We start from the raw sequence: 8,789 nt of genomic DNA on the forward strand, positions 1-8,789 counted from the left end.
AGGTTATCCCCAAATTGGTTCCCCCCCCCGTGCCTCAGTTTCCCCTCCCGGTACCCTCAGGTCCGGGGGGGTCTCGCGCCCCATGGCAGCTCTTCCCCTCCCCCCCCCTCCGACATCCGTGTTTTGAACCCCGCCACTTCCGAGTGGAGGAAGGCCCCGGATGTGGAGGGCGGCGGAGAGGGGAGGGGTAGTGACGTCACTGAGGGGGGAGGGGAGAGCTGGGAGGGACTGGGAGACACTGGGAAGGTTTTGGCTGTCGCTTTTTTCCGTTTTTTCCGGCTTCCGGCGCAGCCGCGGTGACGTCATGGAAAGCGAGACGGTGCCGCGGAGCGGGCGGGGCGCGAAGCACGACGGGAGTTGTAGGCGGCGCGCAAAGGCTGCTGGGAAACGTAGACCGGAAGCCGGCAGGCGGTACCAGAAACACCGGAAAAAATGCCCCCTAAATCCGCTCCGAATCGCCCTGAAATGCCCCAAAACGGAGCCCAACGGGCAAAAAGCACCGAATAGCCGCAAAAAGGACCCAGAAAAGGGGGCTTTTGGCGTAAAAATTCGTGGATTTCGGTTGAAAAGGGGGCCCGGGTGTTGAAAAATGGGAATTTTGGGGAAAAAAGGAATTTTGGGTAAAATTTTGGTAAAAATTTGGGATTTCTGATCGTATATTTATATGTTTATGTATTTCTACATTTATACGTTTGTATATTTATATTTTTATACCTTTACATATTGATACATTTATGTATTTATATGTTTATATATTTATATGCTTTTATATGTATATAGAAATATATGTAATTATATGTATGTATATGTAGGTATATATTTTTGTATTTATATAAGTGTATATAATAAATATAATAATATGTAATAATGTATATATTTTTGTATTCATATACTTACATATTTATACGTTTATGTATTTATATGTTTATACATTTATACACTTGTATATATTTTTTATATTTATGCATATATTTATGCATATATTTATATATATTAACATCTTTTTATTTATGTATTTACATATTCATACATTTATCTCTTATTTTGTATTATCTGCTATTTTCTCTGATTTTTTTTTTTGGCTCAGGTGTCCCCGGGGTTCCCTTTAGACCAAATTCATTACCAAATAAAATAAAATAAATAAAATCATGAGAAATCCTTGGTTTATTTAAGGATAATAATTATCCAATATATCTAATAAGAAGAATATATTCTATTTATTTATTTCTGTTTCAGTGGGATAAGATTTCAGGAGAGAAGATAATATAAATATAAAATATAAATAAGAAATATAACTATAAAAATATATTATATAAAATATAAATATGTAAAACATAAATTAAAATATCCATAAATATATTTTATGTGTAAATAAAAAATATAGATAGAAAAATATATAAATATATAAATATAAAAATATGAATCTATAAAATATAAATATAAATAAATATATGTAAAATAAATATAAATGTAAAATATAAAGATATAGAAAAATATAAAAATATAAAGGATTCCTTTGGGCTTTTTTTGGGGGGGGACAATTGAAATATTAATGAATTTTTTTTCTTCTGTGATAGGAAAAAAATCCTTTGGGTATTTTTTTGGTGTATAGCAAAGTTATTCTTGGGGGGTTTTTTTGGGGTAGAAAAATTTCCTTTTTTTTTTTTTTTTTTTTTGTGGGTAGAAAAAAGTCTGTTTGAACTTTTTTTGGGGGGTAGAAAAATGTTCCTTTGGGCTTTTCTTTTAGGGTACAAAAATTTTGCGGGTATTTAATGTGATTGAAACGGTGTTTTCATTTTGAGTATAGAAAGAAAAAAAAAATCACAATTTGTCTGAGGGAAGACAAATGGGAAACAAAAACAAAAACAAACAAAAAACAAAACAAAAAAACAACAACAAAAAAAGAGAAACAAAAAACAAAGGAGAAAACAAAAAAGGAGGAAAAAAAAAAAAAACTATTCTTTCTCTATCATTCTTCACAGACTTGCTAAAGAGGACACACAGATTTTGCCATCCCAAGAACTTCTCTTTTATTTATTGTTATCTTTCAGTCCTTGCTAAATTTATTATCTTTGTCTGGACCATGTACCAGGAGGCGGCCTGATTTCGCAATCCCATCTTTAGGTGCCTGTCAGGCATGAGACAAAACAGAAGCTCGTTAACTCTGGGGTAAAGATCTGTTAATTGAGAATATGTTTGGTGTATTTTTAAAAAGCAGGAAAAATACGGATTCGAGAGACATGTTTTGTATTTTCAAAGTGTCTCCATCAGTCCCCTTGTCACCCGGCAGCCCAGGCAGATGCTGGAACATGCCTGAGGAATCGGAGAATCAGGGAACCCTCACAGCTGGAAATGCCCTTCAGGGGTCACCGAGCTGCTCCGTGCATCCTTGGCATTGACTGCCTCGAGGGAGGGGACTTCAGGGACACAAAAGGGTACAAATGGTCCTTTGGTACTGCAGCTGTAAAGACTGGGAATGCAGGGTGGCTGCATGCTTTGATTGGCCTTTCAGATAAATCCATTGAAATGCATCTTTTGCTATTCCCATAGCACCAGAATGCAGGGCACAGTTTGCTTTCACCTGGAGAGGTGTCCAGTACACTTGGAATTGACTGCCCAGGGGTGGAAACACAGTCCTACCATCTGCCATGGACTGATCCATGATCACTTGGAAAAGGGTGGAGCTCCAGAACATCTACAGCACATTGGTGACATCATTGTGTGGGGTGACACAGCAAAGGAAGTCTACGAGAAAGGTAAGAAGATAATTGAAATCCTTCAAGAGGCTGGTTTTGCTATTAAAAGGAGCAAGGTCAAGGGACCTGCACAAGAGATACAGTTTCTGGGCCTTAAGTGGCAAGATGGACATCACCACATCCCAATGGACGTGATTAACAAAGTAACAGCTATGGCCCCACCAACTACCAAAAAGAAAACTCAGTTTTTCTAGCAACTGTTGGTTTCTGGAGGATGCATATTCCTGCTTATAATCAGATTGTGAAACCTCTCTACAAGGATACCCGGAAGAAGAAAGACTTTAAATGGGGCTCAGAACAACAAGCTGCTTTTGAGGGTATTAAACAGGAGATTGTGCAGGCAATGGCCCTTGGACCAATTTGAACAGGGCCAGACATTAAAAATGTGCTTTACACCGGAGAGGGAGGTGATGGTCCTACATGGAGCCTCTGACAGAAAGCTCCAGGAGAGACTTGAGGCCGACCTCTTGGATTTTGGGGTCGAAACTACACAGGCTCTGAAGCCAACTACACAGCCACTGAAAAAGAGATACTGGCCACATACGAAGGAGTTAGAGCTGCTTCAGAAGTGATTGGTACTAAAGCACAGCTCCTCCTGGTGCCACGATTACCTCTACTGTGCTTTATGCACTCAGGTAGAGAATCTTCCCTTCATCATGCTACTGATGCTACGTGGAGTTGCTCTACTCTCACGGAGAGCTAGGATAGGAAGACTCAATCATCCAGGAATTGTAGAAGCAATAACACATTGGCCAGAAGGCAAGCACTTTGGAATGCCACCAGAAAAAGTGGTAAAACGGGCTGAAGCAGCCCCACCATGTGACCAGCTACCAGAGAATGAGAAAAAAATATGCTCTTTTCACTGATGGATCCTGTTGTCTGGTAGGGGGCCATCAAAGGTGGAAAGCTGCCGCATGGAATCCTACACGACTCGTTGCAAAAACAGATGAAGGAGATGGTGAATCAAGTCAATTTGCAGAGGTGAAAGCCATCCAATTGGCTTTGGACATTGCTGAACAAGAAAAGTGGCCGAGACTTTATCTCTATACTGACTCATGGATGGTAGCAAATGCCTTATGGGGTTGGTTAAAGCAGTGGAAGCAAAACAACTGGCAACGTAGAGATAAACCTATATGGGCTGCTGAACCGTGCAAAGACGATGCTGCTGGGTTAGAGAAACCTGATGCCCATGAACCTTCACGTTGAGCTACACACCTTTATCCTGGACGACACTAGGACACAGGTACATGCTTGGCACATCCTTCTCAAAAGCCGGGCACACGCAGCTCACACGCCTGGAACACGCCGTGCACACGCCTGGTGCACACTGGGCATGTGCTTGGCACACGCAGCTCACATGCCTGGCACACGGTTGGCACATGCATCTCACATGCGTGGCACGAGCTTCTCACACACATCTCAGGCGCTGGGTACATGCCTGGTGCACGCGTCTCACGTGCTTGGCACACGCTTTTCACGCCTCTTGTTATAAATTGGGTGCTAAAAATTGTCCAGGACACGCCAATTAAAACCAATTAGAATTTATTAGCAAGCGACAACAAGCAAAAACAGCGCTGGGCGCTCGGGAGTCTTTTGCTGGACCAAGATGGCGCCACGGCTTCGGCTCCTTTCGTTTTCTAGTCCCTCGTATCCGGGTGCCGCGTGCGGTTCTGCGCATGTGCGCGTTGCTGCTCAGGGTCCAGGTTCTTCTTCATCACCCTATAGATGGGCTTCTTGAGACGCGGCTACACATTCCTAGTCACGTAGCCCCCCCTCCCCCCCCATTTTTCCCGGGTACATTTCGCGGCTTATTTTGTAAAATATAACATTTTTACTGCTTCTATCGTTAGTAAAATTACAAAGGAATATACCTCGCAAACAATATATATATACAACTTACTGTAATGCCCCTGATCAATACTATTGTGCCTCTTGGGGATGTGAGACCATAACATCTGACTGGGCACCAGGTGCAAGACCAGAGAAATACTTAAAGGTACAATGGGGGCCGCATAATTGCGCCAGATGCATAATTCAACCGCAGCGGCGTCCCAGTCGTGGGGTATGGGCAAAACTTAGAAGCAAAGAGTGGTGCAGATATCTTTTGTTGAACGTAACCAAGGAAAATGACTTGGGCTGGACAATCGGCAAAACGTGGGGTTTTAGGTAGTGGGAGAATGGCGGAGATAGAGGGGGACTGTTCTTTATCAAAAAACAAGAAATTAAGAACAGTGCAGTGATTGGTCCCAATATTGTAATTAAAAAAGATAGGCGGCTAAGACAGTTTACCAATCTCTATCCCCATTCCAACCAGTCCTCTGTTAACTAAGCAGATAATTCCCTCGAAAAAACGAAGAGAGAACCCCCACCAGATGCCTGGCAAGCCATTTTTTAGCGTTCTAGATGCCACTTTTCAATAGCTGAATCACTCCAACTCGAATCTCAGGAATTCCTGTTGGTTATGCTATGATAAGAATCCTCCCATTTATGAGGGAATTTCCCTCAACTCTTCTTTTACGGTTTCATCAGAATATAGTCCAACCCAATGCAGGTGGAACACGCCGCGAAAAGGTATTACCCTGAACCAAGTCAGAGGTCAAGGGGTTTGTTTTGGTAAAAACTCCCTGGCAACCTGGGACGGTGCCTTCTGTGCAGAAGTTGTTGTGTTTTCTAAATCCCATAAGTGGGCAATTCCATCAGCGCCCGTAATGTGGATTTGCCATCAGCTGGGAGTAACCCCCCATGTGTTTCTTAAACTTTTCAATTACGCTACTAACTTTTGTGTGCAGATTTGGATTGTTCGCAGGGTCTTATACCATCCAGAAGAGGAGATGTACTATTATTGGGAAAAAGCAGACGTCGGTCTACAAAAAAAGAGAGGTGTTGACAGCTGTAACGATAGCGATACTGCTCGGCCTGGGAGTAGCCGTTACGGCCACAGGAGTGGCCTCCCTGGTGACCCAGCAGAGAGCCTTTTCTCTACGACAAGCTGCCATCGAAGAGGACCTAGAGAAAAATCGAGAAGTCGATGTCCTTTCTAGAGAAATCTGTGTCCTTACTTTCTGAGGTGGTTTTGCTGTCAGGAATGTCTCTGTCAGCATAAGATATATAAGTCTGTATCACCTGCGAATAAACGCCATTTTGCCTATCCACCACATTGGTGTCTGTAAGCTGATGGACTGAACCAGATCGCCACGCCTAATGGTAGGCAACAACTGGGCGGGAAAGGAAATAAAGTGGTGACTAACTCCGTTATTCCCTAGTGTGGAGGAAGAAGACCTTGACTATATCTTGCCCTCAGATGTGCTTTCAGTGAGGGAAAGTGAGGTTGCCATTATGGGGCAGGGGAGGGAAGGGGGAAAACACTGCAGGACCAGAGACCTTGGTTCTGAGCAGAGCCCAGTCCTTGCTGTAGCTGCTTTGCTTCTTTACCTGGAAGTTTTCATCAGGTTGGAGCAGGAAGGCAGGCGTTTTCGCTGGAGCAAAGCAGGAGAAGAGAAGGATGAAATGTGGGGTTTGGGGATGGTGTAAGTGAAGTGAAGCTGGGCTCCAGTGAGGAAAGAGTGCTGGTCATGGCCTGATAGAAGAAGCAGCGGCATTTTTTTGCCCCTGCAGGCATTTCTTTGCGCTGCCACAGATTTCCTTGGGAAAACTGAAGGCCGTGTAAAGGAACTAAAGTGATGATTGACTTGTCAGACTCCAAATGTTTGCCTTTCGTGTGAATCGAGGAGACTAGGAAAAGAACTTTTGCTCCCTTTTTTTCTTCTCTGAAAAGCGAGAGTGTGGCTTTTATATTACAGCAAGTGCTCCTCTTTCTGTTTTTTGCTTTGGTGTCTCTCATTTCATGTAAAAAAAATATGTGCGGGGTAAGGGTAGAATCAGTGTCTTGAGTTTTCCTGTAGCATTTTCTTTTTTGGCCGGTCCCCTTGGATGGGAAAGTTATGCCTGCTCTTCTGGTTCCTGGAGAGGTTTTGAATGGAGCTGAGGGAAAACCTGTGTCTCAATATTCACCTCTAGTACTAGTAGAAAATTCTAGCACATGGTTTTTTCTCATTCCTTTATGTATTGTTTTCACCTTATTGGTTGATATGTAAATTGCTAGCTCTCCGGTTTCTTCTCAGTGATGGGTTCAGCTTACTTGAGTTCTTTTTCTTTTTGTGGTCTGTTGGGATTTTTGAATTGAATTTTATGTCCATGCATATGTTCTTCCTGAATAACATTTGGATTTCCATCCTTCTTGCACTTCCAGCTGGCTGTCCCAGAACTGTATGCTAAGCCTTGTGTTCTCAAGGCTGAACAAACACATTTTTCTCCCCCTCTGCTTATATGACAGATCCTCTAGTCCTCTGATGATCCTTTTGGCCTTTTTATGGACCCTCTCCAGCCTGTCTGCATCTTTTCTGTACTGAAATGAAAATTGCTGGAAGAATTTAGCTAGTTATTGCCTGGCACACTCTTTATTCTGAGACCGAGAGAGAGCTCTCACCTTGATGACCCAGAAGGGATACCTGTGTGGCCACTTCTAGTGATACTCAGAAATTTTCCTTTTTACAGTAGAAAGAAAAATGCCACTGAAGATAGGAATTCCCACGTTTCGGTACCCACAAAGTTGGTGCACCTCTGTCATTCTTGACAAAATGAGCAGGGCTACAAAAGAGATGGGGCAAATATCATATCCCAGATATCACAGAGATCCCCAGAGTGTTGCTGGACCCTGGGAGATTTGGCCTCAAGCCCTTTGCTTTCTAAATTCTATCAGGGAGGAGCCTGCGTGTGGCTGGGCAGGAGCAGACAAAAATATCACCAAAAAAAAAACATAGAGAAAAAAGAGATCACACACAACCCCCCACCCTCCCACCCCCCCCCCCCCCCTTGGATCCAGCAATAATCATGGTAGGAAGTTGTGGTCCTTGGAAGGTGTGCGTGCACCCAAGGTTTCAAGTAGGCCTCTTTTGCATTAGTATTAAGTCTCCGAGCCCACCTTTTGGTGGTGGTCCACAAATTTGAGGTGTGCTGTTATTTTGTATTTTCCTCACAACTTCTCAAGACGCACTGTAGGTTTCAGGAAGTACCATTAAGTAGTGGTTATAGAGATCTGTGGGTTTCACTGCAGGGGATAACTCAGGATCTACCTGCCACATGTAACCATCAGCTGAAAAAGGAGTCTTCAAGAAAGGCACTGACCGCTCTGTGCTGCAGGTATGTCAAGCCAAATGTTGGGAATTAGAGTCTGGAAATTGTATTAGCCACCAAGGTAAAGCAACCAGGAATAATGCTGAAGGGAAGTTTAGAATAATGCTGTGCAGGAAGATTGTGTTACAGTCTGAAGTTACGCTGGGTACCATGTGCTTATGATGCAGAAAAATCCTAATAATTTTGTCAGATATTTAGTTTTCTGTAGCTTTGTTTCCATCTTGTTGGATTCAGTTTTGGCTACTGTCTTTCCTATTGTGCTGTGATACAAACAATGCTTCATAGAATAGAATAGAATTGGCTGGGTTGGAAGGGACCTCAGATATCATCAAGTCCAACCCTTGATCCACTACCGCTACTGTTACTAGACCATGGCACTGAGTGCCACATCCAGTCTCTTTTTAATTATCTCCAGGGACGGAGAATCCAGCACTTCCCGGGGCAGTCTATTCCAATGTCTGATCACCTCCTCCGTAAAGAAATTCTTTCTAATGTCCAACGTAAACCTCCCTCGGCACAACTTGAGAACGTGCCCTCTTGTCTTGCTGAGAGTTGCCTGGGAAAAGAGACCAACTCCCCCCTGGCTACAACCTCCTCTCTGGTAGTAGTAGAGAGTGATGATGTTGCCCGTAGTCAAGACACAAACCAACAGAGTGTCAGTTTATGCGGTGCTTTTTTTTCGGGGCCCGGGAAACCTGAGGACTAGCGTCCCAAGTCAGAATTCCAAAGACCCTCACTTTCAGTTCAACTTTTATACCTTTTTACAATGAGGCTTACGTGCCAAATTACACTCTTTCTAGTCACAAACAACTACATAAATCATGCAGATAACAATAGGTA

This window comes from Heliangelus exortis, chromosome 30 (assembly GCF_036169615.1).
Source record: "Heliangelus exortis chromosome 30, bHelExo1.hap1, whole genome shotgun sequence".
NCBI lineage: Eukaryota > Metazoa > Chordata > Aves > Apodiformes > Trochilidae > Heliangelus > Heliangelus exortis.